This window comes from Apium graveolens, chromosome 2 (genome assembly GCF_009905375.1).
Source record: "Apium graveolens cultivar Ventura chromosome 2, ASM990537v1, whole genome shotgun sequence".
Lineage (NCBI taxonomy): Eukaryota > Viridiplantae > Streptophyta > Magnoliopsida > Apiales > Apiaceae > Apium > Apium graveolens.
The window spans coordinates 248615833-248625213 of record NC_133648.1 but is presented as its reverse complement, the minus strand read 5'-3'; positions in this window follow the sequence as shown (position 1 = coordinate 248625213).

Here is a 9381-nt window from a genome sequence, read left to right as displayed (position 1 = left end):
TCCTTCAATACTCACTCAAATATTGTGTTCTATAGCTCGTTGGAAAGGTATTGAGATGGCCTACAACTCTTGTTCACAAGTCTTGTCCAAATAAGCATGGAAAGACCCTCATTTTTACAGTTCTTTCAATCGGACTTTTAGAAACTTTAAAGCCCAACTTTGTGTTCTTGATTTCTTTGGAAAGATCAAGCTTGTAGGAGGCTCCATAAGGCTTCCAAGTAACTTTCCACCCTCCAAGAAATGTATAAATCTTCACACCCTTTAGTAATAAGTTTGAATGTTGAAGTTTGGAGATGGTTTGGATGGATGAGTAGTAATTTGAATGATAAGCATGATTCGAGCTTAATTGTTAAGTAGTTTAGTTGAATTTGGAGATGTTATAATATATGATTGGATTGAGATCCTTGGGCTTATTATGACTGAAATCAGTAGCATTGATGTGTATCTTGAGTTGTTGTTGATTGGTAGTTGGATTGATATGATTTGGAATGGTAAAAATTTGGGAAATCGCGTAAACATAGCCGTCGTAATGTCCGATTTACTTTAGACTGTTTTTGCTCTTAACATCAGGACCCGAGAACTCCATGTTAGGTTTTGACCATTGCCATGATTAGATAGTTCATGTTACGAGCTTCGTTTTGATATGTGGTTTGTTTGAATCCGATGTACGGTTTAGGAGAAACGACCGTTTTAAGTAACGGCGTTTCGCGACCGAACCATTACCCCTCGCCTTACTTTGAAACCTTGGTTAAGGACCTTAAATGACTAATTGGGGTAAGAAACAATTATGTAAAGTGGATTAGGCAGTTGGTAAGGTACTCGCGAAAGAATTTCCTTAAAACCCTTAATTGTTAATTTATTAAAAATGGTGGAGCCGAGGGTACTCGAGCGACTTAAGTAAATCGTTAAGCGCAAAAGCGAACGTTAGGACTCTAAATGGTTAAAGTCTAGTTTCTTAAGCGACCTGGGTTTAATTTCGACTTATGTTGTTGTTCATAGGTTATCGGACCCACTCTAAGCTTAAGTCTATCCGGGAGCACTCAGGCAAGTTTTCTACCCGTTATACTGTTGTTGTGATGTATATATGTATATGCATTATCTTGTGATAAATGCATGATTGTTATTAGCAAATCTTGCGATATATTGAAGCATGTTGATATGGTATATATATGCATGCTTGTTTCGTAACCTTGATTTCTAATTGTTGATTCAAATGCTTATAGTTGCATAATACCTATGCTAGAGATAAGCAGTAGTTGCGTATACCCTTAGTAAAGGGGACCCAAAGGTGAACCCTTTTCTAAAACCGGGAGTAGATGTTCCCGAGTATATGATATATATATATATATTTATATATATATATATATATATTGATATGGTTTTTAAAACTATTAATCGAACAAGGTTTATTCGATAACTTTATATCATTTAATGAATATTATATTGAATATTCATTCGAGGGCTTATGACTCCTTTATTTTATTTAATGAATATTATATTGAATATTCATTCGAGGGCTTATGACTCCTTTATTTTATTTAATGAATATTATATTGAATATTCATTCGAGGGCTTATGACTCCTTTATTTTATTTAATGAATATTATTTTGAATATTCATTCGAGGACATATGACTCCGCTTATTTTATTAATTGAATATTATTTGAATATTCATTCGAGGGCTTATGACTCAGTTTATATTATTTAATGAATATTATTTAAATATTCATTTGAGGACCTATGACTCCGATTATTTGCTGAGATATATACTTTATTTTATTAAAGAATAATGTGTCGATAATCAAACTCACTTTTGATTATTCAAATAAAGACAGTACTTTTGTATAAGTATATCTTTGGTTATTTAATATTCATTGCAAGTATAAGTTTTAAAACTTCTACTTTAATTATTTTTATAAAGATTATTCTTTATGGGAATATTATTTAAATAATAATATTCAGATATTTTCTAATATATCGGGACTGATTTATTTTATTAAATCAGCATTACTCTAAACATTCTTAAAAATGTTTTCGAGTCTTCAAAATGATTTTAAAAGTTAGAGCGGATCCCAAAACTCGTTTTCAAATTTAAGATCTTCCTTTCGAAGGGGATTTAAATACTCGCTCAAAAATCTGAGGGATCCGGTTCCATGATGTATTTTTTTATATATTCGCAACAAGGTTGCTGTTTTGATAAAAGAGTTTTCGATTACTTACCCAACACTCGGGAAGTAAAATTCTTGGAACAAGTTAATCCATTAACAGGCATCGCCTGGAAAATATTGGTGAGTTTTCCTTTCCAACTAGATACGACTTCTTGGTGGAGCCGTATCAACAAGTTTCTACTTGGGGAAAGGGGGGACGAGCTTTACGTTTCAGAGTCATGGATTTGATCTGAACTAGGAGTGGCGTAAGTGGTCGAGTGGCGCCGGCCCAGCCTTATTATATTGGCCCAAATGGCCCGGAAGTTCCGCTAAGACGGTCCATTCCTTAGGAGTCCAGTGTTCGGTTGACAAGTAAATCCGACAGGTTCTCCTCTACATGTAGAAAATGGTGGGGTTGCACTACTACGACTGATCATCGTGAGTGGTCTTCCTGGCACGGCAAACTCCCGTAATGAGTTCATCATCCAATTGGATATTTTTGCAACACTACCCAGAGCACTTCAATAGAAAGGCTACGGTTGGGCGATTGTTGGGTGTTGGCAGGGTCAAGTTTTCAAAATAATATTTGCATCAAATGAAGTATCTCGTAACTTCATTTTATTTTGATGATATTTTAAAGATTGATTCTATACAAGTTTTGTCTTGTAGCTTAATCTATGGGATGAACTATTTATACATTGAACGGTGGTAGTTCAAGTAGTATTTGGAAAAGATATAAGTATATTGGAGTATCTTGTAACTTCATCTTTTAAACTTATATCTAGTAAATGATTATCTTGTGCATGTCAAAGATTTTCAGAAAAACGTTGAGACAAGGTTAGATATATGAGATCACCTTGCAAACAATATTTTTTATACAGTTATAAACTGGAACTCTGTGTATATTATACATGTCAGAGGATTTCAAAGATTGTGAAAAGTATATATGTATATATATACTGAATATTTTGCGACTTGGTCGCGTTAAGATATCAGCTTGGTTCATTTCTTCTTGACCAAGACTTTCATGAGTACTATGAGAATGCTCATATATTGTTAATTATTATACATATTATTTCGGTGGGCTTGTTGCTCACCCTTGCTTTCTTCTTTCATCACACAACATCAGATAGACAAGATGAATAGGACCAAACTTCCAATTCGCAAGCGATTAGGAAATGTTCCGCAGTTTTCTGGAAGTATTGATGCCGCCGTAGCTGAGGTAGGAGCTACCAATAGGCTAGGTTTTCAACTATTGATGAACCAGACTTATGTATAATATGAATTGTAATAATGGCAAAGAAATGTAAATTTATTCAGAACCTTCTTGAGGTGTAATGGCTTATTCTGTGGAATAAAATGACTTGTGTTATTTTTGGATATTCATCTCTGAGACTATAACTTGTGGTGTGTGTGTTCATTGTGGGGTCACAGTACAGAGTAGTTGATTATTTTTAAAGATTGGGTGTTATTAAGGGAAATGGAACTCGTGACAACCCGGATCCCCGACCCCGGATTTGGGGGTGTTACAGAAATGGTATCAGAGCTAAGCGTTATAAACCTCAGAGATGATATGACGTTAAAATAATAAGTTCACTAAGATAATAAGAACTCTTGCCAAGTTCATAGTCGGACTACCTAACGTAGTACTGACAGTTAAAACCCTTATGGGAACCCTTATAAATATCGTGATAGAAGCGTAGTTCGTTATCGTATATGGTAGCGGGACTCCGAACCCTGAGGTTGAGGGGCAACAACGCGATGATATTTTATTACTTATTGGAGATCGGATTGTGGATTCGATAGAGCGTCCTAACGCAGGACCGGATGATGTTCATATTGAGGATGTAGCGGTCGAGGATGTTGTCCTAAAAGGGATTGTTGCTGAGAAGAATCCCGTGGAGGATCCTAACAAGAATGAATAAAGGACCATTGAGGAATTGATGACCATGGTTAGGGAAACTACCAGATGTAGGATTGGCCGGTCACTAACGGAGGTTCGTTCAAGTTTGTAAAGATAGTAGCCCCTTTGACGCGGCTTACTCGTAAGACTAAGAAGTTTGAATGGACAGAGAAATACGAGAAAAGATTTTAACAACTAAAGCAAAGGTTGGTGGCGGCCCATATATTGGCGTTGCCGGATGAAAAAGGAGATTTTGTGATTTGTATTGACGCTTCGCATAAGGAATTAGGGTGCTCTTATACAGCACAACAAGGTACTCGCGTACGCGTCAAGAAAATTAAGGGAATATAAAATTCGATATCCCTACCCATGAGCTTGGGCTCATGGCAATAGTTTTGCCCTAAAGATTGGAGGCACTACTTGTATGGAGAGAAGTGCGAGAATTACCTAAGCCATAAGTGCTCTAGTACATTTTCACGCAGAAAGAGCTCAACAGGCGCCAAATGAGGTGGTTAGAGCTAATCAAGAATTATGATTGGGAGATTCTTTATCATTCAGGGAAAGCCAATGTGGTGGCTGATGCCCTTAGTAAAAAAGGAGAGACTCAAGATAATAATGTCTTTGGGAGAGTTTATAAGAGATTTTGAGAAAATGGAAATAAAAGTGAAGGTAACCAGAGCCGGTACCGAAAAGCTGTTTGAGATTGCAATAGAGTCCGAATTATCGGAAAAGATCATATTGTGCCAGAAAAAGTGATGAATGAAGGCAGAGAGCCAACAATTAGATAAAAGATTAATACCGAGAAAGATGATAAGGGAATAATGAGGTATTCCTACAGAATTTGGGTTCCAAAAGTTCAAGAGCTTAAGGATGAGAACTTAGATGAGAGCCATAGTTTGAGGAATAAGATTTAGGGCAAACCCTGAATGTGATAGTCAGGGAGGTTGCCATCAAGAAAGAAGGAGCCCATAACATAATAAAGTGGAAAACAAGGATTTTAACGCATAAGATAACCCCAAGTATGGGAGAAGGATGAAACATTTCATACTAAGGAAACAGAAAGTCGAGTAAGGAAAGGAGACCCGAGACGGTACTCCTATACGGCAATTCATGGACCTGTCTAAAAAGGACTTAGACTATTATCCCCAACCACCACCTTGAGGAAGCAATGCGGTGAGAAATTCTTTCAGGATCTTTAAGTCGCTAAGCCCTTAGAGTTCCAAGGAACGAGCTGACCCAGTCGAGGCAAGAGCCTGACTAAAGGAAATATAGGAATCATTTGAAATTCTAAATGATTGACGAATCACAAAAGACTGTTTTTGTCACTTACCCTCCTAAGAGAGAGGCCACCCGCTGGTGAAAGGCCAAGGAAGGCAAGGACAAGAGATTATAATAAACTGATTTAAGTTCAGTCAATTGTTTTCAGGAAAGTACTTCCCAAGGTTATGGAGATAGTGTAAGAGCTTTAGAGCCAGAATAAAGGCAGACGAGTATGATGAATTATGAATCTAAGTTGTAAAAGTTGTCAAGATTCGTTCTGAGGACATGAATCCAGAATGACGGGATGTTTGAAATCAATGCTTATGTTGTGTTGGTTCATAAAATAATGATAAGAGAAAGGAAAATAAAAAGAAACTGAAGTGGAAAGGAATATAAAGGCAATAGAGTTTGAGGAATGATAAAGGAGTTGGGTATGCGGAAACCCTAAAGACTCGTAGCAATAAAAATAGAGAAGTATGTAATCGTCAGGATGAGGGTGATTCACCATGAGTTAAAATTGATGGGTGAAGGCATAAGAGATACATATATTTTATCCCCTGTAAGTGGGGAGGATTCGAGGAAACCTTGAGATAGTTCGAAGGATAAATAATGAGACGCGGATAGACTGAGGAGACAAGGAAGTAAGAAATTAGGAAAATTGGATGAAGGAAGTGACCTTCAAGAATGTGAAGTGTAAGACTGGTGGCTCGATACCCAGAAAGGGAGACGCCAGGTATGAAAGATATCCCAACATTGAGGTGACTGTTGAGATAAACAACAAAAGTAAATAAGGAATTATTAAGAAGAAGTTCACGTTGAACACGACCAATATCTTCCAGAACATCCTTATTATCATTACCAAATTAGGCAAGAAAAGCGGATAACCGTTGTTATCTTTTGGAGGCCATATTAATTGACCTCATTTTGAATACAGATGTTATTGTGAAAATTAGGCATATACTATCGAGGCGGGAATGATTGAATAAGACACCCTTATCAGGGATATATGACTTGATTTATCCATGGAAGGATGCAGGTACCTTTTAGAGGTGGAATTAAGGATAGAACATCGGTAACTTAAAATGAATCCTAGGGGAATGCATAAAGGTTGGCATTTCACCCTTAATAAGGATAGTATGAGTTTTGACAGTATGAATTGGAAAAGATTAAGGTAATAACAACCTTTAAGTATCAGTGGGGAAATTTTTCAGAAACATATAGACAATGGTTCTAGTATTAGTAAAGGGTATTTCGATATTCCCTGTATCTAGGGAATACAGGAGGAACGATTCAAGGATAACCTTAGAGGTTTTACAAGGAGAAATGTAATATTCAAAATTCTCAAGAGTAAAAATGTTGATAAGGGAAATATGAGGTAATTATAATGATGCCAAGTGGGGCACATGTTAAATCACGAGAAAGTATGGATCGAACCAGTAAAGGCCGAAATTGTTCAGGGAAATTAGGGCCTAAGATAAAAGATGTTCTAAGTATGATTGAGAGTCAGTCGTGACAGTGATTAACCTCTAAAGACTGAGGCAATAACTTATGGAAAAATGGTGATATTTTTTTTTTACTCATCAGATTTTAAGGAAAACATCTTCACATAAGCAGTGATTGAAATGAGGTAGAAAATTTATTTGGAGGTGGTTTAAATGACATTGACTGTAAGGAAATTTTACTATCAGGAAAGGCCAAAGAGGTGGCCGACACCTTAAAGGTAAGAAGATAATTATAGGCGCTTGTGCCAGAAGAATACAGTGATGATGGTTAAAGCTGTGAAGGTTGTATTATGGCTTGGAAGATTGACATTCCTTCTGATGATTGTGCAATACCCAACTGTAATAGTAGTTTGGTAAAGGTTTAATTCGTATAATCGCCATGAGCGGGCTATCTATCTTAGAAGGTACTATCTTGAGATAAGCCAGGACCATGTTACAGAAATGTTACGAAATGACTAAATGAACCTTTGAGATGCATGTCTCCCAATAAAGACATACGGTTAAGAATGGTATTAACCTGCTATCGTTGCCTTCATTGAAACTCTTCTGCAATTTTATCTGCTTCATGTCATATGTACGTCAAGTTCAGGAGTGTTCTTCATGAATCATGAACGGTGATCATGTTACCTCCTTAGAAGAATTCAATACGAGATGCATGGACTCCGTATAGTTAGCTATTAAGACTTCATGGAAAATGAATGATTACAGTAGGTCAACGGTGGACCCTAGTAGTGTAGCAATGATTCTGCGAGTAATGAGTCGATTACAACCATGAGAGTTGTATTGGAATGGATGTTGAGATTGAGTACCACTAATCGGGTCGTGGTGGTGTATAAGTTATCATTGATAGACTAATTAAGTAGATTATCTACCTATTGAATACTTATTCCTTCTTATCAATAGAGAATCGTATTACTATACGAGGAAGGTTGCGGTACAAGCATAGAATTCTAGTAACGATGATGTATAAAATGAAATCCCAGATTCGCTTTTCGATGTCGAGGGAGCTTCAAAGGTGATTGTGTATAAGCTCGAGGAAGAGCAAGGGTCCATAGAATGATGGACGGAATAGCAAAAATATTTAGGCATGTGAAATACGATGCTATAATACTTGATGTTGATATAAATACATATATGTTTTGTTCTCCTATGACAAACCTCTATAGTTCAGAGGTAGGTTCCAAGCCAGATATTTTGTGGTAGTATATTTTTTTTATATATACAATTCTCTTCAATTCGTTCTTTTCTCTTCTTTTCATTTCATATAAACTGAGAAGAACAACCCTTCCAGAAGGGAAGGTATTTCCGAATGACTATCTATCTGTGTGATAGAAGCCGAGTAGGATACCAGCTATTGTTTAATTGCTTGTCAAGTACTAAAGGCTGGCCACCTTCTGTACTAACTATGCAATGTAACAAGTGTTCATGATCATAGTGATCTCTCAATGAATTCTTTTACTTCTATATGATTGATCAAACTTCCAAAGATAGAAGCAGATAAGAAGGAGTAGTATCAGTGCTGTGGTATTCCGAATCTAACGCGTTCGTGATACTAAGGTTGACGCAATTATTAAAAGGTTATAGAACGCTAACGAGCAAAAGTATAACCAGTATAATATTAGGAACGGAAGGTAGTAGTGATTACGAACTGGAAAAGAATGGGTATTAAGAAGCAAAAGCTCTAATGCTAAAAGCTATAATAAGAGTCTGTGCAATAGACTTGAAAGAATTTAGAATGATCACTTAACACGGATTGAGTTTTATTATGACAATAGATCATATGTCAGTGTTGAGATATCGCCTTATGAGATCCTTGAGGGAAGACAATGTCGATCTCCCTTATGTTAGGATGAAGTTGTAGAGCGCAAGATGCTCGGACCCGCAGTAGCCCAAAGGGCCAGGGATATAATAGATCTAATCAGAGGACGGCTGGTAGTAACCCAAGATGGACATAAGAGGTATGCTGATTTGACTCGAAAGGACAAAGAGTATGAAATAGGGGACCTAGTAATGTTATAGGTATCCCTTAGAAAGGATTGATGAGGTTCGGAAAGAAAGGAAAGCTAAGTCCACAAATTGTTGGACCCTTGGATATATTAAGACGTTTTGGGAAGTTAGCATATGAGCTAGCCCTACCCCCGAACTTGTAGCAAGTCATAATGTGTTCCACGTATCAATGTTAAGGAAGTATAATTCGGATGCCAGACAAATAGGGGCATATGAGCGCATAGGTATGCAACCAGACGTAACCTATATGGAGCAACCAGAAAGGGTTATAGATCGAAAAGGAACAAGTGCTTAGGAGAAGGGTTATCAAACTAGGCAGAGTTTGGTGGTAGAACCACAATGTGGGAAAATTTACTCGAGAGTTAGAAAGTGCAATGCTAAGAGAGTATCCCTATTCATTTTCTATCTGATTCCGGGACGGAATCCTTTTAAGGAGGGGAGACTGTAATAACCCAAATTTTTGGAAATTTTTGAAACCCTTATGAATAGTGATTTTGCAGATTATGCTGAATAAGAAAACTTTTCATGCCACACTATGTAGGGGTTCTGTTATTGATATTCT